Source organism: Ambystoma mexicanum, chromosome 10 (assembly GCF_040938575.1).
Source record: "Ambystoma mexicanum isolate Mex_15411 chromosome 10, UKY_AmexF1_1, whole genome shotgun sequence".
In the NCBI taxonomy this organism is placed as follows: Eukaryota; Metazoa; Chordata; class Amphibia; order Caudata; family Ambystomatidae; genus Ambystoma; species Ambystoma mexicanum.
Genome location: NC_090932.1, coordinates 1,711,467,047 through 1,711,488,812, shown reverse-complemented (window position 1 = coordinate 1,711,488,812; position 21,766 = coordinate 1,711,467,047). Strand labels below are relative to the sequence as shown.

At 52.0% G+C, this 21,766-nt stretch overlaps 1 protein-coding gene across 1 annotated transcript in view; it reads left to right on the top strand.

The window, feature by feature from the left end:
• Positions 1-15,244: 15,244 nt before the first annotated feature.
• The window catches only part of LOC138492755 (zinc finger protein 84-like), a 69,874-nt gene continuing 63,352 nt past the window's right edge, over positions 15,245-21,766 (top strand). Inside the window, exon 1 of the mRNA XM_069620136.1 lies at positions 15,245-15,354. The gene's annotated coding sequence lies outside the window, so the exon portion shown is untranslated. The remainder of the gene's footprint in view (positions 15,355-21,766) is intronic.

The following is a 21,766-nucleotide window of genomic DNA, read 5'->3' as shown; positions in this document are numbered from 1 at the left end:
AACAATCCTGGGTGCTCCTGTTACTAAAGAAACAAACTCTAGATCCACTTATACCCACTAACTACTGCCCTATTACAACGGTCCCCTTTCTGCTTAAGATCCTTGATAAGGTTGCTTATCTTCAAATACAAAAATACTTGGAGCAACATAAACTCCTTGGAGCGCGTCAATCAGGCTTCCGCCCTCAACATGGAACTGAGACTGCCCTTATCGACCTGAAGGCACAACTCTGCAACTCATCAAAAAAACATTGAGGCTATGGTTAAACTACTATCTGGTCATATCACCCCTATTATGAAGATTGTAGAAAGTAGTGTTGATTCCCCTGCTTTCTCTTTCAAAACAGTCTCAATGGAGGAGGTAATTGATGTGGTCTCTAAACTTAAACCCACCTCTTGCAAAGGGGACATTTTCCCTGCTGCATTATTTACAGAATACATCTCTACTCTCGCTCATTGGGTGACTGCTTTTGTTAATCGATCTTTCTGTGAATCACTTGTTCCTGAAAGTATCAAAGAGGCATGGGTAACACCCTTACTGAAGAAGGAAAATTTGGATCCCACAGAGGCTGGTAATTATCGGCCCAATACAAATGTTCCCTTCATCTTAAAGATTTTAGATAAGATTGCTCACTGTCAATATCAGTCTTTCGTCGAAGAACATGATATACTAGCTGACCAGCAATCTGGTTTCGACCAAACTATGGAACCGAGACCGCGTTGCTGGACCTAAAATCATATATTGCTGGGATGGTGGATGAGGGTAACACTGCATTATTGTTACTCCTGGATCTGTCCGCCGCGTTCAATCTTGTTGATCATCAACTCCTGGCGGACAGACTAATTACAGTGGGTAAATGCTCTAAAGAAGCGACTGCTTGGTTCAAATCCTTCTTGGGACCACGTAGCATGAGAGCAACTAAAATGAATGCCTTTTCCATCGCCTCTACTCTCTTATGTGGTGTCCCTCAGGGATCTTGCCTGTCACCATTACTCTTTAATATCTATTCTCGTCTTCTCTACACACTTCTGACAGCTATAGGCATATATTTTGCCAATTATGCCGACGATACTCAGATAGTTATTAAGTTAACTGGTGACTATTATCAAGATCATGAGCGTATCAACCATATCTTCACGGAAATCCAGAACTGGATGGCCACAAATTCATTGGCTCTCAATAATGCCAAAACTGAACTGCTCATTTTAGGTACCCCACAATGACTAAAGAGACTGGATGTAAAATATGAGGATTTCCTGATTGGCCAAAATACCATCCAAGTCTCAAAAACTGTTAAAACACTCGGAGTCTTCTTTGATCCCCAATTGGCTTTCAATCGGCAGATTAGTTATCTGAAATCTTCTTGCCATTTTTATATTCAGCTTCTTTCGCAAATACGGTCTTATCTGTCTAAAGAAAATCTTGCCTTAATTGCAGCGTCGATTGTGAACTGCAAGTTAGACTATTGTAATAGTCTCTTTATTGGCACATCGCAGGCCAATCTTAAATCTTTGCAGGTGGTTCAGAACAGCGCTGTGCGTGCAGTGTTAGGACTAAAGCGTAACATGCATATCTCTGAGGCCAGGCGCAGCCTGCACTGACTACCTGTTCAATAGCGGCTACAGCATAAGGGCCTGCCCATTGTATTTAAATGTCTGCGGGGCGATGCCCCATCCTATCTTACAGCTAGGATAAAAAAGAAGCCCATTGGTCGTATATTACGATCCAATTGTGGCGTCTCTCTGATCCAACCTCTGTCTTCATTGAAGAAAATTGGCGGTGCTAGTTTCAATCTATGGGATCCTGCCTTGTGGAATTCCATCCCTGGATATCTGGCTGAAAGTGACTCACTAGCTGTCTTTAAAAAACAATTAAAAATGTACCTCTTTAATGCAAACCAAGGCTAATTTCTCTAGACTGCCGTAACAATCTCTCCTACTTTGAATCTCATAACATCCACTAATATTTTGTGTAGGCTCTGTTGGCTGTCTTATCCTGCTCTACTATCTCTGTATGCTCTCCCATTTTTTTCTGTTGTTTGTCTATCTGTTCATATGTGTTTTTCTTTCTTTCTCTTTTGTGTGCACCCTGAGGCCTTTGGGTTAGTGGCGCAATAAAAGAACCTAGATAGATAGATAGATAGATAGATAGATAGATAGATAGATAGATAGATAGATAGATAGATAGATAGATAGATAGATAGATAGATAGATAGATAGACGAGCTGAGAGACAAGGGGAAATCAGCCTTACTCCTATTACTCGAGTCTCAGCTGCATTTGACCTTGTGGATCACAAGGTCTTATGCAGACACCTGGATTCAGCTGCCCACTTCTCTAAAGATGCTATTACCTGGATTGAGTCCTTCTTAAGCGAGAGAACTAAGAGGGTCTTGTCTCCCTCAGCAGCAGCGGACCCCATTCCCATCACCTGTGGCGTGCCTCAGGGGTCCTGTGTCTCCCCCACCTTATACAACATTTTTACCAAGCCCCTCTTTGATGATTTTGACCTTCTTGGTATCACCTACACTAACTATGCAGATGATACCCAGATTCTCCTCCCACTTTCTAGGGTCTACGGAGAGGATTTGGCCTTGGTGAATAGGGTGTATCTCATCATCCAGGCATGGATGGCCACTCACGGTCTATGCCTGAATGATGGCAAAACGGAGCCTATCATTCTCGGCACCCACACCAACCTGAAGAAATTAGGACAGGAGTACTCATCTTTCATTATAGATGATAACCTTATTAAGGTGGCTAAGGAAGTAAAAATGCTTGGCTTCTACCTTGATTGCACCCTCTTCCTAGCCAAACAAGTAAGCTCCATGGCCTCTGACACAGCCTACACATGTAAGTTGATCAGAACTGGTAAAGCCTTTCTCTCAGATGACAACTACATTACCTTGGCAAGAGCCTTGATCCTATCAAGGCTCGACTATTGCAATGCATTATACATTGGGTCCAACAAATCTATCATCCAAAAAATCTAAATCCTGCAAAATAATGCATTAAGAGCTGCCCTTGGAGTGCGCAAAAGGTCACATATATCGGCAATAAGACGCCAAAACAGCTGGCTCTATACCCTCAACAGAATTCAATTAAAAACAGCCTCCCTGACTCACAAGGCATTGAACAACGCTGCCCCTAGCTATCTCATGAACAGACTTCAAAGAAGAATCTCCAATAGACCCACGAGACTTGTTATCTCCAACTGCATCACCATCCCTAGATTCAAACTCTCTAAGGTTGGTGGAAATAGCTTCCATATCAAAGCTGCTCAGCTGTGGAACTCCTTACCACATCACATTAGAGAAGATCAATCTTACCCTAAGTTCAGACTAAGTTACATCAACTGGCTTAAGTCGAAAGACATCTGGGCCCTCATTACGAGTTCAGCCGGTAGCCATGCCGCTATTGGCAGCATGGCTGCCGCCGAAATCGCGTCCGTGTCCGGGTCCTCGGCATGAGGACTTACTGGGCCATTCCGAGTTCGGATGGCCCGGTAATTCCTCCCTCAAGGACCCGCACCCGGTCCTTCCCCATTCCCATTTCAGCCCCCATAGGGCTGAATGGGAATGGGAGAGGGAGTAAACAACGGGCCATTACGAGATGGCCCGTTGTTTGCTCCCTCTTCCCCTCGCGGGACCCGGTAAGCACGCCTGGTTTTCCCAGGCGTGCTTACCGTGTCCCGCGAGGGGACCTCGTAATGTGGCGGAACGGGTTGAACGGTGCCGTCACCTTTTACGGCGCCATTTAACCCGTTGCGCCAGGGTCGTAATGAGGCCCCTAATGTCCGTACATACACTCCCATCCATTAGGACTACACTCGCATCTTTGCACCCCCTTTAGCATATTTGCCTGTACCCTACTGTATCCCAGATGCTCAAACCTTGCCTTTGTATCCCGTTTATAATGTAATGATTGTCTTTGCATACTCCTTTGCACTGCCCTTTCCTCTCTGTGTTTCTTAACTGCACTATTGTTTGCTTGTACTGATATTTCTGTAACCTGTTAACTAAGCTTCGCATTACCTGTAACTGCTGCGCCCTGATACCCCTGGGTCTGGTGCGCATTACAAATGAATAAACTAAACTAAACTTAAATAAACGTGACAGCCCTCTGCGCTGTGTAGGAGTCACGTGAGCGGAGCGTTGAAGTGCAGACCGCAGGTGTGTGTCACGTGAGCGGAGGGCTGATAGCGAGGTATTCCAGCGTGTCTGTAAGCGCCATGGCAACCTCCATCGTGATTGCGGCCAGCGGCGCCAGTGTTGCCATAGTGTGCAAGGGTTTTTCAACATCCGGGCGGATGGGGAGCTGGATTGCATTTGCGGCTTGTACTGCCATGACCAAGGCCCCCTGCTGACTGTCGGACTATCTGCAGTCTGATCTGGTAAGTGTGCAAGTGAAAGCGTGACAATTGCATAGTTACACAATAGGTCTGTACTGGCAGAAGGTGGACCCTGTAGGGCAGACTTCAGCAGAGGTCAAAGAGATTGTCCTACTCTTGAAGGTCTTTACCAACAGTCCTACGCACATGAACTCCTCAGGCCTCCCTCGCAGCCATGAAGGGCTGCACCCAGGAAACTCCTTGGTGTGGGGCAGGTCGACGGGGGCGGTGTCCTCAATTTACTGCACCCCCCCAGCAGCACCAGATGACATCAGTGAGACCACCTACCATCCCATCCTCGTCGCCAGTGTAATAACGTGGGTCGCAGGAGAAGCAGGTAAGTTCAACAAGGTTTATTGTCCAAGCCAGTGCTAACTTCCGTAGTACAAACACAGGGATGGTAGGGTCCACAAGACAGTTTACGGGGAGGAACACCGGGATTGCCCCACACCCAGTAATGGCCACTCTCACTCTGATCTCCCAACCGCCACTCTCAGAACACTCAGAGCACCCACATTCCACACAGGCTAACATCACAGCACTAGTTGCATCATAGCTTACCAGCTACATTACTACACTTTTCTACAGCACGTTTATTAAAGTCTGATAAAAACACCTTGTAATGATGTTCTGTAACAGGCTGGGGCGGCTGACTCTATTCCTACACATACTGGCTTATGAAACGGCTTTGGGCAAGTTGGAGGCGAGGTTTGGCAAGAGGGCCAATGTGGTACTTGAGAGGTATCACTTCTTCTCGAGAGCTCAAGGTTCCAGTGAAGGGATTGATGCTTATGTAACTGCTTTACGTACATTAATAGTGACGTGCAAATTCACAGGCACCATTGATGAATACATCCGTGATCAAGTGATGATGCGGACGTGTGATGTGCGCGTCAGGGAGAGGCTATGATAGAGAAAGACCCGCCCCTGGAAAAAGTCATAGAGATAGCCCGTGCTATTGAGGAATCCAGGAAAAGTGTGAAGGAAATGGCTGATAAAAGGGAAGTGGTGCATGCCATCATTCCCCATCATTCCCCGCAAGTCTACGGAAGTCAAAGGGAAGAACAAGGACAACAGGGCAGTGTCTTCCTTGAAGGATTTGTGCAGGAATTGTGGGTGGCGTGGCCATGCAGCGGGTTGTTGGGGAGAAGCTGGATCCCCCCCCCCAGGGCAGTGGGGGGCCAGCAGCCATACCCTCACCAGCTATGGGAGGCCCCAACACCTCCCATATGGCCCCCAGAAATGCAACAGAGTCCCAAGCAGGCAGCAGCATGTTTCAAACTGCATTTATTTCTAGGCAAAGAAAAAAGAAAAAAAAAAACACAGAGCATCGTGCACATTGCGAGTTCAGGCGCCGTCTTCCCCCCCGGGGCTGGCTTGCAAGCCAGCTTTATAATCACACTGCAGGCTGACCTCACAGAATTGGATCAGCTCCCAGAAACCTAACTCCTCCTGCTATTGGCTGCAAAGTGGTAGGTTACCTATGTAGCCCTTATAGAGAGCCTGATAATTGGATATTAACCTCTTGCGTCAGTGGGTTGATTTAGCTGTGCCAGCCCCCATTACCTAATTCTAACTTGTTGCAATGTGACTTTGTTCCTATAACTTTTTAGCTGAACAAGCAGTTCGCACCTGGGCTCTGGGCGCTGGGCTGCGCCATTGTTGTTACAATTCATGTTTCAATGTTGTGCGAGTCCTTGAGAAAATGTCTTTCTTTCCCGGAAAGAAAAAAAAAGCACACTGGGTTGCCGTGATTTATTCGCATTTGTGGATAATTAAAAAATGTCTGTCTGCAGAAAGCAATTTTATCTTGAATTTGCGGCCTTGGCAGTTCGGGGGTTTTTGCGAGGAATGTTGATGAGGCTCCCGCAGCCAGTGTTCAGTGAGTGAAATGAACTTGGCTGTAATTTTCCTGAAACATGGCTTTACACTGTGCATTTAGACCATGTTAATTCATATAGGCATTTGCAAGCCTTTAAACAGGGATTTTTGTGTTTGTAGATTCTGATATTGCAGCATTGATTCTAATGTAGCATGGAAGTTGCACTGTTGGTGAAGTGGGTGTGTTTCAGCATATTTGTCACCCATGGGTGCGCTGGGGCCTGGTTCAAATGATAAGTGCGCTCCTTGTTCTTCCTGCTGTTCTTCTATATATGCGCTTGGGGTGAGGGGGCATGGGTTTGGTCTCGATTTTCCCTCTTCAGGGTGCTAAGGGATGTCCTGCTAGCAATGTGGTTTGTAGAAAATGCAAAGCCAAGGGACATTATGCCCGCATGTGCAGGACTGTTGTCTCCACTAAGGACTCGGTGAACATGCTGGACACCAATGATGATGAGGATGATGATGTGACAATAGTGGATTACATGGGTTGTTCAGATGGGAGTGAAAGGAGTGTGCCTGAGGGTTCATTACTGAGTGTTGGGAGTTGCAATAAAAGAGCTTGGGCGACCCTTATGGTCAACGGTGTTCCGCTGTAGATGATGGTGGACACAGGGTCTCCATACACGATGATATCCCCTGAACTGTATGAATCCAAGTTTCACAAGAGAGTTTCTGATTTATCCTCCCCTGACATAAACCCATACGCCTATGGGCAGCTACCCATTAGAGTTCTGGGATTTGAATGGGCTGACATAGAGTTTCAAGGTAGAATGGCTAGGGGTAAGTTGTATGTGGCCCACAAGGGCGACCCCGTTGTGGGGAGGGAGGAACAAGCTGTCCTGGAGCTGTTGATTAGACCGGGTAAACCTGTTCCGGTCATGAGTGTGACTGAAGGGGGGAATGGTGTTGTGTGCTCTGCGGGGATTACAGCAGAAATTTTAGAGAGTAAATTTCCCTCCGTGTTCACTTCTAAGTTGGGCAAATTGAAGGGTTTTGCACACAAGATAGTTCTCAAGAGAGGCTCCCTACCTGTTGTTCACAAGGTCAGATGGGTCCCCATTATGGCTCGTGATGCCCTAAAAGAGGAACTGCACAAACTCAAGGACTCTGGGGTCATAGAAGAGGTAGAGTGTTCAGAATGGTTAGCCCCTGTGGTCTTGGCACGAAAGGGTGATGGAGGAATGAGGATGTGTGTAGACCTCAGAGACCTCAATTCATCCATTTGGGTTGACAGACACCCCCTGCCAAATATCAATTAAATGCTTTCATTAGTGTCTGGAGCTTCATGTTTTTCGACTTTTGATCTCTCGTCTGCCTATCATCAGATAAATTTGCACAAAGAATCCCACCCACTTACTTCGTTTGTAACCCCTTTTGGCGCATTCCGTTTTTGCAGGATGCCTTTTGGGTTGGCCTCCGCTGCCGCATCTCCCCCTTCATTCCCATCCGCGGGGAAAGCGGGGGCGGCGTGCACATTGGGACCAGGAACGTGCATGAACAGTCTGAGTCCCTCAGTTCCCAAACAATGGGAAATCCCCCTCACTAACGTGACAGGGGGTTTAGATTCTATTAAAGACAGGAGGCGAGTATTATGCATTTCCATATTTACTCTGAAACCACAGCAGCAAAGAAAAAAACTTTTACAAACAAAAAAGTTTAAACAGAACTAGATAGAGTTCAATGTCAATGCATGGGGAACTCCCCAAACCATCATGGAGACAGGTCATGCCCTGCAGGGGACCAATGAGCAGGGACCCTCCTCTATATATGTCCATTACTCTAACCCCAACCCCTCTTTCTGCAGCTGTCTTGCACCAGACGCCCAATGAAACGGTTCAACTGCGTAGCGCGGAGAAAGGATCCAGCGAAACTGGAGAGATCTCAACCTTTCCGAAGCCTGAAGCTATGACGAAGTTCTTCTGGATAGGACTTCTCACCCGAAATCTGAAACAATATGAAATATAACAGGGTGGGTGGGTGGAACAGAACAGCCAATACAAAGGGAGGGTGGGATAATACTCGCCTCCTGTCTTTAATAGAATCTAAACCCCCTGTCACGTTAGTGAGGGGGATTTCCCATTCTATGGCATGACAGGAGGCTTCATATTATGCAAGTTCAAAGCCCTTGCATCCCAATTCCAATCCCAACCTGAGCAATACATTTGTGATAAAATATATTTATTCCAAATATTATTCCCATGACCAATCAGCTGCTTTGATAATTCCCTTCCCACAGGAGAGCGTCTTAAACACTATAGCATCTTCCACAGGAGGACCAAAGGAGCAATGGACTCCCTTTCTCTGCAAATCTACTTAATCCAAATGGCCCAAGGGTAAGAGACCCCGCAATAGTGTTCCCACAGGAAGCAGCTGAGAGGTATTTAGGGTTAAGTCCAACTTAAGCATTTAAAACACTTAATAACTTATACATTAGAAAATGTCCCGGAGACCTGGATAATAGATGGAGGAAACCCTACAGGTACCCATTCTGGCAATAACAAAGTGATTTTTCTGACCCCCGGGAGAACATTCCACTGTCCACATCTAAAGGACTGATACAGGAGATGCACTTAACAGGAAAGAAACTCCACATGGATAACTTTGAAACAGTTGTAGCACAGACAATCCTTCCTTGAAAAGACAAAGATGCGGTAATACAATATGCTATAATCGTAGCCGATAAGAAACACCTAGTCAAGGTGTAACCCCAAAACCAATTGACCTGAAGGTCCTGCGCACCTCGAACTGCCAAACCACCATTTGCACCCTTAGGCGACCATGTTTCGCTGAGATAAGGGCAGTAAAATGCAATCATTGGCATGTAAAGTAACCTTCGTAGACCGTTCTACCAGAAAACCTATTTCTGTTAAGGGAGAAACAGAAGCGAAATCTGAGTCACATATCCATTCACTTAATAGCCGTCATCTAAAAGAAATAGACTTATTAAAGGCTTTTCCAAAGTCCTTGATGACTCAGATAGTGCACTGCGCAAAGAACTTCTGAAGCCCCAGGAAAAGATGAAAATATATTCTAATGAATAACAGATAGGAACCCCTGAAGGAACCATAAGAGAAAAACTGTCGGGCAGAGATAGACACAGGTGGATAGGGATGACACTAGACAATATGCATCATAAAATCCTATAGGGATGGCAACCACCCCCCCTCCCGAGAAGGCCCCAAAAGGAACCGAGCAATCCCGGAGGAACCGTCCGAAGACAGTGCACTGGCATCCACCTTCTCAGAAGGAAAAGAGATCACCCAATCGGAACTCCAACCGTACAAGATCGTGGCCAAGAGAGAGCTAATAATGTAGCTTTCATAAAGCGCTACAAACCATCAGGCAACTGAGCCCTGCTTGTAATAACACACGGTGTGTGGTGCTCATTTATCGATCTCGGAAGTATGAAAGGCTGAGTGTGGCCCTGCCGAGATTGGATCCTGCATCAGCAGGCTCTGCACAGATGTCAAAGCGAGTGCTGTACTTGCTGAGTTATCGGACCGACATCCTGATTGACCATATGTTGCTCCAGTCTCGGAGCTAACTGCAATTGATCTTAGAGAAAGGCTCTTGAGTGAAACAGAGTTAGGTAACTGTTCCAAAGGCTGATCTAAATGCGAGAACGATAGATTCTCGCGGGGGTGCTTGGAACAATGACACGGAAGGAGCTGGACCTCTGCCCATCTAGGTTAGCTAGCTAAGGGATAAAATCACCCTTTCCAGGGGAGAAAACGGCTAACTCCTTACTTAAGTACAGTCTATCATCCCAAAGGATAAGATGCAGAGTTATAATGACGTGCCTAAAACCAAGAACAAACTCCGTGATCGCGGAAGGGACTTCTCTAACTGTATCCAAGAAACAAATATATATATATATGCCAGAACCCTTTGGAACCGAGGTGAGTTATCACCTTCTTTATTAACTTGGTAACACCAGGGGCTGATGGGAAAGGCCAACCGAAAGGGAGGGACAATGATAAGAGTGAACCCATCAGTGGAACTGAAGCGGAAACTCCTGAGAGGAGGAATAATGGAGGAACCCCCAACACTAATCCTCGAGGTCTAACACGACCATACCATCTGCCAGGAGACAGGAAACAATGAGCATAACAATACTTCCATTTAAAGGGTGCCACAAATAGATGTTAAAACTTGCAAAATACTTATTATTAGAAGTACCCCATATGTCCACTCCCAATTAGTGGGAGCATATTTATCTCACTCATAATTGAGAAACCGTGAGGGAGCCTGTTATCACTGTCCCTTCTAAAATGAGGGCAAGGGAAAACTGAGAGGAAGAGCGCAAATTGGATCCTTGTTAACCCACAGCGACCCCCAGGGGTATGAGATGAATATCATCTACTAAAACCTGGTGAACACCAGAGGCATTACAGGAGATATCCTATGACTATGACTAGCAGGACTCCTGTCGGCACAATCCCTACAAAGGAACAAAAAAACACTGTGTTCAAGCCCCTCGAGCAGAGGAGTAACTGTGTGCACTTCTTGATGCACCTTCTACCGGATAGGTAGACTTAGGAAAACACCCAAAGGAGCGGCTCCCTTCTCCTGAGGGGCAAAGATCTTAATAAAGCCACCTGTTCAATAATAAATTGAGATGAAATCGCACGGGTAAGGGCTTACATCATCCTGTGGCCGTGAAGGTTTTCCATCGATGCCGAGCAGGCAATCGCTCTTATAAACCAGCCCTTCATGATCCGCACATTTTCAAGTGCTAGTATTATAATCCGAACCTGGATTGTATAGTTTGACCTCTCAGAGGAATGCGTTGCCCTTGAGCCATCCCTTGTCACAAGAGGGGTAATTACGCCGCTCCGTAAGAGCAGAGGCGTCGTCGTTGCCGAGCAGGCAAACAGATCTCAATCAAGTAGCCCAGTACTTGCACATCAAATAGTGAAAAAAGAGGTTACATCCCTCTTTAGCCAGCTGAGCAAACTGGGTTATACATGTCTTAAAAACCCAGATACCCTCTTCCTTCATAGGGTCCTATCCCTTATGTCCCCTGGGGCAAAGAAGGATACCCAGGACTGTGCAATCAATGTCGAGAGGGTTAGCTCACAAAACAAGAGGATGGCACTGCCTCCCAAGACCGCCCCCCTGATGAGGGAAGAAGGCTAAGGTTCTTAACGCCTCATGAAGGCAAGTAGGGTCCGCCAAATTAACTGACACAGAAACCAAGGACCATGCATTAGGGGAGATATATATTAAGAAAACAGGATATGAGGAACAGACCAGAACTGTGGGTACTCCCCCTAACCTGCGTACTTAACCCCTTCAGGGGAGGAGAAACCTAAGGGAAGTAAACAGACTGAGTTGTCCTGAACTTACCTAACGGAAAAAGAGAGAGAGAGAGGGGTAATTAAGCAGACATTTCTTTTCCCCCGTAAAGGGACATGAAATATCATTGTAGTACAGGATGGTGCCTGAATGATGGCTGGATAGGAAGGCCCAAGCCCCCTCTAGGTCATTTAACGACCTCCTCCACCAACCCCTGTATTTTCTTTGAAGGATAAAGTGAGAAAACCAATAAACAAACAAAATAGTTGTTTGAACAAAGGGAAGCGGCAATGCTTCACACACAGCTTAACCATTGCTGTATCAAAGGAATACGCCGAGCAAGCGCACCACAAGCTGCTTACCCGAGCAGGGTATGGAAATCAGCAGCACGCCAGGGAACAACCCTCGCATCCAAACTCAGGTGAAACCTGAAGCCGTGCAGGCAGCGGCACTCAAAATAATTGTGCCGAAATTCTGACACAAGATACCCAAATAGGGAGAGACACCTTGTAGTATTTTGTATTTCATTTCTAAAATGTAAAGGTGGTGCATGGCGCTCCCCTCACCTGCGCTTCAGTAAGCAAAGCTGTTGCCAGGGCGCGCGTGGGGATTGAAGTGGGTGGCCCATATGTGGAAAGCCTGCACCTTTCCCATAAGGGTTCCTTTAAAGGGAAACCCCTTTTATCTCATTGGGTATAAAGTGAACAATTTAGCATTCATTATTCAACATTCATAAGTCAGCATTTATATATAGCGCTACGAACCCACAGGTATCCGAGCGCTGCTCAATCCTACCCCTGGGTCTGGGGCAGCGTATAAGAAAGGAAAATCCCCTTATGTATAAATTCAATAATTTGACCTTCATAATTCAGCATTTATATATATATAGCCACAGGCTAAAAAACGCTGCTCAACCCTACCCCTGGGTCTGGGGCAGCGTTTAAGAAAGGAAAATCCCCTTATGTATAAATTCAATAATTTGACATTCATAATTCAGCATTTATATATATATATAGGCACAGGATAAAAGCGCTGCTCAACCCTACCCCTTGGCCTGGGGCAGTGTAAACTAGCCCCCTCCCCTCCCCTCCGCCGCGTCCGGAGTAAAGCCAAGATTTGACGCCCGAGCGAGGTAAAAGGGGGAGGGAAGGAGCCTGTGCGCGCGAGGTCCGAAGCAAAGGCTTCAAAGACCCGCGCTGAAAATATCCCAAAATAAACAAAAGAACATAACATGGCGCACTAGGCGCACCAACCCACGCGTGACAGGCCTGAAGCAACAGCTTCTAAATGGGCCGCACGCGAAAATAAACAAATAAACAAAAAAAAAGACTGTGCACGTGAGGTCTGAAGCCCAGGCTTCAAAGACCCGTGGCCACAGCTGACAATCAGTACATAAATCACGCTGGACAGGCCTGAAGCGAAAGCTTTAGCTTCCAAAAGGGCTGCATGCGACTGCTCGCATTCCAAAAAGAAAGTAAAATAAACACACAGCTCTGCGCTGCCAGGCGCCCCAAACCCATAAAAGGAACCATACTGCAGGAAGAAGCACGGGCGCTCGCAACCCATTTATTCTGTTAGATGCCACGAAGTAAGTGGCCGTTCAAATAACATAGCAAAATAAATTTAAAATTAGGAAACACAATTTCCAAAGTGAAAGCAGTAAGGCACATATATATATGCAACGCCAATTCATATGGCAACCACTGACTAACATGCAAGGCACAACTAAAAGGCGTGACTTAGCTTGTGGTGTCAGCAGCAAAGAAAGAGGGGTTGGGGTTAGAGTAATGGACATATATAGAGGAGGGTCCCTGCCCATTGGTCCCCTGCAGGGCATGAAATGTCCTCCATGATGGTTTGGGGAGTTCCCCATGCATTGACATTGAACTCTATCTAGTTCTGTTTAAACTTTTTTGTTTGTAAAAGTTTTTTTCTTTGCTGCTGTGGTTTCAGAGTAAAGATGGAAATGCATAATATGAAGCCTCCTGTCATGCCATAGAATTGAGTAATGCAGCTTCTTTTTCATCATCTGTAAATTTGGCACCACCTGCTGCTCTTAGGTAGACCTGGGCCAACTCAACCAACTTCCCTCTAAGGGAACGAGGAGGGACCAACCTCAAGCCTCTAGCTACATCATAGCATGGGTGGAATTCTACAAGGTAGAATTCCACCCAAGAGACATTATAACACAGGGCTCCTGCTGCACAGAGCCTTGATGCTTCTAATCTAAGAGGTCAGTTCCCTGTAATAACAGCCCTACATGCTGGTAGGTTTAGTTACGTGTGATGCACGTGTGTGTGTGCGTGCGGTATCAAAAACATGGAAATGGGGGGGCACAAGTGCATACATGCCAACATTCCGAGGCACCTGGGAGGGAGATTTCATCAGAGAAATCGGGAAACACAAAGTTTCCCATAGGAATGAATTGGCCCTGTGATGTGCTCACTTCTTTACTTATGTTGGACGGAAGTTCTATGTTTATGTTTATTTACGGGCTGCGACCCGTATAGGGATAGGGGCAGGGTTACCGCCAGACAGTGTTGCCAACCTAGCGACTTTCTCGCTATATTTAGCTATATTTAGCGAGAAAGTACGCCCCCCTAGCGACTTTTTCATCAAAAAGCGGCTAGCGAGAAATCTAGCTACTTTTTTCAATTGGTTTGGAGACTTGCTCATTTATGCAAGTTTCCAAACCAATAGAAAAAAGTGTGGTCATTCGCCCGTTTTGTAACGGGAGTAATGCAAAAACACACTGATAACATAAAAGGGAGGTGTTAAAAGGGGAGGGGGCCACAGTAAAACACACTGATAACTTAAAAGGGAGGTGTTAAAAGGGGAGGGGGCCACAGTAAAAGCTATAAATCGCAGGGGGAAAGAGGAGGTAATTATGCAAATTAGGCAGTGACATCATCTAGCTACTTCTGGCGACTTCTAGGGGAGCCAATAGCTACTTTCTTCACTGAGGAGTTGGCAACACTGCCGCCAGATGAGTTAGTTCCATGAAGTATCCTGTAAAATAAAGACGTGTTGAACCCCAGCTCCAGGAGTGATTTCTGACTTGGCCGGTGTGCAAGTGAAGTGCACCTGAGAGAGTGAGGAGGTCCACATTGGGGGCACCGCAGGGCCTACAATTATTTTAGGGGGAGAACGAGAAAAATAGCAAAAAATCGTGAGTCTCCCGCCTAAATCGGGAGGGTTGGCGTGTATGCAAGTGCGCAAAGGGCGCTGCGCGGAACCAGGCAAAGCGCTAAGGGCTTGGCTGCGCGTCCACGTCTGAAGTCTCCTGGGAACTAAGGTGTAAAGCCCCCCATCTCCCCCTGTTCCCATTGCTTTATTGATAACAGTGAACCCCGCAGCATTTGCTCCCACCTCCTGTGATGGGGGGAGGGGGGGGTCAAACGTAACTGATGTCAATTAAAGTTACGCCAATAAATGTGCGCAAGAGCGCACCCCTGTGTATCACGCGTCCTGATTGGTCATTACTGACGGACACGCGCAGGAAAGGAAGCGCATGTGCAAAGTGGAGATACGCCTTCTCATAGGCTGGGAGCATGCGCAGAGCGGATAGACACCTTCTCGGAGGCTTCAAGCATGCGCATAGCGGATAGAGCCCTTACCATAGATTGGAGCATGCGCAGAGCGGAGAGACGGCCTCTCACAGGCTAGGGGCATGCGCAGAGTGGAGAGACGTCCAGGATTGCGGCTTCTGAGCATGCGCACTGGAGACTCTGCCTCGTGTCGCGCCCTCGGCCTGCAGGGGTCAGAGGCCCGTCTCTGGGAATCAGAGGTGAGAGGTTTCATGTTCCCCATTCTAGCGTTTATTCTTAGGTCTGGGCTAATATGTCCAATTCGCGTTCCCCAGGTTTAGGACTGAGGGTGTCTGCCCCACAAGCCTCTTCCTCATATGTTCACACTCCAGATCTCCCCCCTGGCCACTCATGACCCCCCACCCCCTGGCCGCTCCTGCTCCCCCTGCCACTCCTGCTCTCCCATTCTCCCCCGGCCACTCCTGCTTTCCCCTGGTCGCTCATGCCACGGCCACTGCTGCTATCCTCCCCCTGGCCGCTCCTGCTCTCTCTCCCTCCCCCCTCTGACTGCTCCTGCTCTCTCTCTCCCCCGCCCTCTGGCTACTCTCCCCCCTCTGGCTGCTCCTGCTCTCTCTCCCCCGCCCTCTGGCTACTCTCCCCCCTCTGGCTGCTCCTGTGCTCTCTCTCTCTTTCTCCCCTGCCCTCTGGCTGGTCCTGCTCTCTCTCTCTCCCCCGCCCTCTGGCTACTCTCCCCCCTCTGGCTGCTCCTGCTCTCTCTCTCTCTCTCTCTCCCCCCCGCCCTCTGGCTACTCTCCCCCCTCTGGCTACTCCTGCTCTCTCTCTCCCCCGCCCTCTGGCTACTCTCCCCCCTCTGGCTGCTCCTGCTCTCTCTCTCTCTCTCCCCCCCCCCGCCCTCTGGCTACTCTCCCCCCTCTGGCTACTCCTGCTTTCTCTCTCCCCCGCCCTCTGGCTGCTCCTGCTTTCTCGCTCTCTCTCCCCCCTCTGGCTGCTCCTGCTTTCTCCCTCTCTCTCTCCCCCCCCCTCTGGCTGCTCCTGCTTTCTCTCTCTTTCTCTCCCCCCCTCTGGCTGCTCCTGCTTTCTCTCTCTCTCTCCCCCCTATGGCTGCTCCTGCTTTCTCTCTCCCCCCCCTCTGGCTGCTCCTGCTTGCTCACTCTTTCTCTCTCCCCCGCCCTCTGGCTGCTCTCCCCCCTCTGGCTGCTCCTGCGCTCTCTCTCTCTCTCCCGTCCTCTGGCTGCTCCTGCGCTCTCTCTCTCTCTCTCCCCTGCCCTCTGGCTGCTCCTGCTCTCTCTCCCCCCGTCTGGCTGCTCTCCCCCCCTCTGGCTGCTCCTGCTTTCTCACTCTCTCTTCCCCTCCCCTCTGGCTGCTCCTGCTTTCTCGCTCTCTCTCCCCCCCTCTGGCTGCTCCTGCTTTCTCTCCCCCCTCTGGCTGCTCCTGCTTTCTCTTTCTCTCCCCCCCTCTGGCTGCTCCTGCTTTCTCTCTCTCTCTCCCCCCCTCTGGCTGCTCCTGCTTTCTCTCTCTCTCTCCCCCCCTCTGGCTGCACCTGCTTTCTCTCTCTCTCTCTCCCCCCCTCTGGCTGCTCCTGCTTTCTCTCTCTCTCTCTCCCCCCTCTGGCTGCTCCTGCTTTCTCTCTCTCCCCCCCCCTCTGGCTGCTCCTGCTCGCTCTCTCTCTCTCTCTCCCCCGCCCTCTGGCTGCTCCTGCTCGCGCTCTCTCTCTCTCTCTCCCCCGCCCTCTGGCTGCTCTCCACCCTCTGGCTGCTCCTGCTCTCTCTCTCTCTCCCCCCTCTGGCTGTTCCTGCTTTCTCGCTCTCTCTCTCTCCCCCCTCTAGCTGCTCCTGCTTTCTCTCTCTCTCTCTCTCTCTCTCTCTCTCTCTCTCTCTCTCTCTCTCTCTCTCTCCCCCCCTCTGGCTACTCCTGCTTTCTCTCTCCCCCCCTCTGGCTGCACCTGCTTTCTCTCTCTTTATCTCCCCCCCCTCTGGCTGCTCCTGCTTAATCTCTCTCCCCACCCCTCTGGCTGCTCCTGCTCGCTCTCTCTCTCTCTCTCCCCCTCCCTCTGGCTGCTCCTGCTTGCTCTCTCTCTCCCCCGCCCTTTGGCTGCTCCTGCGCTCTCTCTCCCCCGCCCTCTGGCTGCTTCTGCGCTCTCTCTCTCTCTCCCGCCCTCTGGCTGCTCCTGCTCTCTCTCCCCCCCTCTGGCTGCTCTCCCCCCTCTGGCTGCTCCTGCTTTCTCGCTCTCTCTCCTCCCCTCTGGCGGCTCCTGCTTTCTCGCTCTCTCTCCCCCCTCTGGCTGCTCCTGCTTTCTCGCTCTCTCTCCTCCCCTCTGGCTGCTCCTTCTTTCTCCCTCTCTCTCTTGCCCCCGCTCGGGCTGCTCCTGCTTTCTCTCTCTCTCTTGCCCCCGCTCTGGCTGCTCCTGCTTTATCTCTCTTTCTCTCCCCCCCCTCTGGCTGCTCCTGCTCTCTCTCTCTCTCTCCCCCCCTCTGGCTGCTCCTGCTCGCTCTCTCTCTCTACCCCCCGCCCGCTGGCTGCTCCTGCTCGCTCTCTCTCCCCCAGGCCCTCTGGCTGCTCTCCCCCCTCTGGCTGCTCCTGCACTCTCTCCTTCTCCCCTGCCCTCTGGCTGCTCCTGCTCTCTCTCTCTCCCCCGCCCTCTGGCTGCTCTCCCCCCTCTGGCTGCTCCTGCACTCTCTCTCTCCCGTCCTCTGCCTGCTCCTGCGCTCTCTCTCTCTCTCTCTCTCTCCCGTCCTCTGGCTGCTCCTGCGCTCTCTCTTTCTCCCGTCCTCTGGCTGCTCCTGCGCTCTCTCTCCCCCATCCTCTGGCTGCTCCTGCTCTCTCTCTCCCCCCTGCCCGCTGGCTGCTCCTGCTCGCTCTCTCTCCCCCAGGCCCTCTGGCTGCTCTCCCCCCTCTGGCTGCTCCTGCTCGCTCTCTCTCTCTCTCCCCCCCTGCCCTCTGGCTGTTCCTGCTCGCTCTCTCTCTCCCCCGCCCTCTGGCTGCTCTCCCCCCTCTGGCTGCTCCTGCACACTCTTCTCTCTCTCTCTCTCTCTCTCTCTCTCTCTCTCTCTCTCTCTCTCTCTCTCTCTCTCTCTCTCTCACCCCTGCCCTCTGGCTGCTCCTGCTCTCTCCCCTGCCCTCTCGCTGTTCCTGCTTTCTCCCTCTCTCTCTTGCCCCCCCTCTGGCTGCTCCTGCTTTCTCACCCTCTCTCTCTCTCCCCCCGCTCTAGCTGCTCCTGCTTTCTCTCTCTTTCTCTCCCCCCCTCTGGCTGCTCCTGCTTTCTCTCTCTCCCCCCTCTGGCTGCTCCTGCTTTCTCTCTCTCCCCCCTCTGGCTGCTCCTGCTTTCTCTCTCTCCCCCCCTCTGGCTGCTCCTGCTCGCTCTCTCTCTCTCCCCCACCCTCTGGCTGCTCCTGCTCGCTCTCTCTCTCTCTCCTGCCCTCTGGCTGCTCTCCCCCCTCTGGCTGCTCCTGCTCTCTGTCTCTCTCTCCCGTCCTCTGGCTGCTCCTGCGCGCTCTCCCCCTGTCTGGCTGCTCTCCCCCCTCTGGCTGCTCCTGCTTTCTTGCTCTCTCTCTCCCCCCCTCTGGCTGCTCCTGCTTTCTTTCTCTCTCTCCCCCCCTCTGGCTGCTCCTGCTTTCTCTCTCTCTCTCTCTCTCTCTCCCCCTCTCTGGCTGCTCCTGCTCTCTCTCTCTCTCTCTCCCCCCCCCTCTGGCTGCTCCTGCTCGCTCTCTCTACCCCCCGCCCGCTGGCTGCTCCTGCTTGCTCTCTCTCCCCCGGCCCTCTGGCTGCTCTCCCCCCTCTGGCTGCTCCTGCGCTCTCTCCTTCTCCCCTGCCCTCTGGCTGCTCCTGCTCTCTCTCTCTCTCTCCCCCGCCCTCTGGCTGCTCCTGCTCGCTCTCTCTCTCTACCCCCCGCCCGCTGGCTGCTCCTGCTTTCTCTCTCTCTCCCCCCTCAGGAGCAGCCAGAGGATGGGAGAGAGAGAGAGCGCAGGAGCAGCCAGAGGGGGGAGAGCACCCAGAGGGCGGGGGAGAGAGAGAGAGACCGCAGGAGCAGCCAGAGGGGGAGAGCAGCCAGAGGGCGGGGGAGAGAGAGAGAGCAGGACCAGCCAGAGGGCAGGGGAGAAAGAGAGAGAGAGAGCACAGGAGCAGCCAGAGGGGGGAGAGCAGCCAGAGGACGGGGGAGAGAGAGAGCGAGCAGGAGCAGCCAGAGGGCGGGGGAGAGAGAGAGCAAGCAGGAGCAGCCAGAGGGCAGGGGGGGAGAGAGAGAGAGAGAGAGTGAGCAGGAGCAGCCAGAGGGGGTGGGAGAGAGAGAGAGCAGGAGCAGCCAGAGAGGGGGAGAGAGAGAGAAAGCAGGAGCAGCCAGAGGGGGGGGAGAGAAAGAGAGAGAAAGCAGGAGCAGCCAGAGCAGGGGCAAGAGAGAGGGAGAAAGAAGGAGCAGCCAGAGGGGGGGAGAGAGCGAGAAAGCAGGAGCAGCCAGAGGGGGGGAGAGAGAGAGAGCGAGAAAGCAGGAGCAGCCAGAGGGCGGGAGAGAGAGAGAGAGCGCAGAAGCAGCCAGAGGGCGGGGGAGAGAGAGAGCTCAGGAGCAGCCAGAGGGGGGAGAGCAGCCAGAGAGCGGGGGAGAGAGAGAGAGAGCGAGCAGGAGCAGCCAGAGGGTGGGGGAGAGAGAGAGAGGCGAGCAGGAGCAGCCAGAGGGGGGAGAGAGAGAAAGCAGGAGCAGCCCGAGGGGGGGAGAGAGAGCGAGAGAAAGCAGGAACAGCCAGAGGGGGGGAGAGAAAGAGAGAGAAAGCAGGAGCAGCCAGAGGGGGGAGAGAGAGAAAGCAGGAGCAGCCAGAGGGGGGGGGGAGAGAGATAGAGAGAGAGAGAGAGAGAGAGAAAACAGGAGCAGCCAGAGAGGGGGCAAGAGAGAGCGAGAAAGCAGGAGCAGCTAGAGGGGGGAGAGAGAGAGAGAGAGCGAGAAAGCAGGAGCAGCCAGAGGGGGGGGGGAGAGAGAGAGAGAGCGAGAAAGCAGGAGCAGCCAGAGGGGGGGAGAGAGAGAGAGAGAGAGAGCAGGAGCAGCCAGAGGGGGGAGAGCAGCCAGAGGGCGGTGTAGAGAGAGAGAGAGAGAGAGAGAGAGAGCGCGAGCAGGAGCAGCCAGAGGGTGGGGGAGAGAGAGCGAGAGAGCAGGAGCAGCCAGAGGACGGGAGAGAGAGAGAGAGAGAGAGAGAGAGAGAGAGAGAGAGAGAGAGAGCGAGAGCGCAGGAGCAGCCAGAGGACGGAAGAGAGAGCGCAGGAGCAGCCAGAGGACGGGGAGAGAGAGAGAGCGCAGGAGCAGCCAGAGGGGGAGAGCAGCCCAGAGGGCGGGGGAGAGAGAGAGAGAGAGCGCAGGAGCAGCCAGAGGGGGGAGAGCAGCCAGAGGGCGGGGAGAGAGAGAGAGCAGGACCAGCCAGAGGGCAGGGGAGAAAGAGAGAGAGAGAGCACAGGAGCAGCCAGAGGGGGGAGAGCAGCCAGAGGGCTGGGGAGAGAGCGAGCAGGAGCAGCCAGAGGGCAGGGAGAGAGAGAGGGAGAGAGAGAGCGAGCAGGAACAGCTGGCTGCTCTCCCCCCTCTGGCTGCTCCTGCGCTCTCTCTCTCTCTCTCTTCTCCCCCCTCTGGCTGCTCCTGCTTTCTCGCTCTCTCTCCTCCCCTCTGGCTGCTCCTTCTTTCTCCCTCTCTCTCTTGCCCCCGCTCGGGCTGCTCCTGCTTTCTGTCTCTCTCTCTTGCCCCCGCTCTGGCTGCTCCTGCTTTCTCTCTCTTTCTCTCCCCCCTCTGGCTGCTCCTGCTCTCTCTCCTCCCCCCCTCTGGCTGCTCCTGCTCGCTCTCTCTCTCTACCCCCCGCCCGCTGGCTGCTCCTGCTCGCTCTCTCTCCCCCAGGCCCTCTGGCTGCTCTCCCCCCCTCTGGCTGCTCCTGCGCTCTCTCCTTCTCCCCTGCCCTCGGCTGCTCCTGCTCTCTCTCTCTCTCCCCCGCCCTCTGGCTGCTCTCCCCCCTCTGGCTGCTCCTGCACTCTCTCTCTCCCGTCCTCTGCCTGCTCCTGCGCTCTCTCTCTCTCTCTCTCCCGTCCTCTGGCTGCTCCTGCGCTCTCTCTCTCTCCCGTCCTCTGGCTGCTCCTGCGCTCTCTCTCCCCCATCCTCTGGCTGCCTCCTGCTCTCTCTCTCTCTCCCCCCTGCCCGCTGGCTGCTCCTGCTCGCTCTCTCTCCCCCAGGCCCTCTGGCTGCTCTCCCCCCTCTGGCTGCTCCTGCTCGCTCTCTCTCTCTCTCTCCCCCCCCTGCCCTCTGGCTGTTCCTGCTCGCTCTCTCTCTCCCCCGCCCTCTGGCTGCTCTCCCCCCTCTGGCTGCTCCTGCTTTCTCTCTCTCCCCCCCTCTGGCTGCTCCTGCTTTCTCTCTCTCCCCCCCTCTGGGCTGCTCCTGCTTTCTCTCTCCCCCCCCCTCTGGCTCTCCTGCTCGCTCTCTCTCTCCCCCACCCTCTGGCTGCTCCTGCTCGCTCTCTCTCTCTCTCCTGCCCTCTGGCTGCTCTCCCCCCTCTGGCTGCTCCTGCGCTCTGTCTCTCTCTCCCCGTCCTCTGGCTGCTCCTGCGCGCTCTCCCCTGTCTGGCTGCTCTCCCCCCTCTGGCTGCTCCTGCTTTCTTGCTCTCTCTCTCTCCCCCCTCTGGCTGCTCCTGCTTTCTT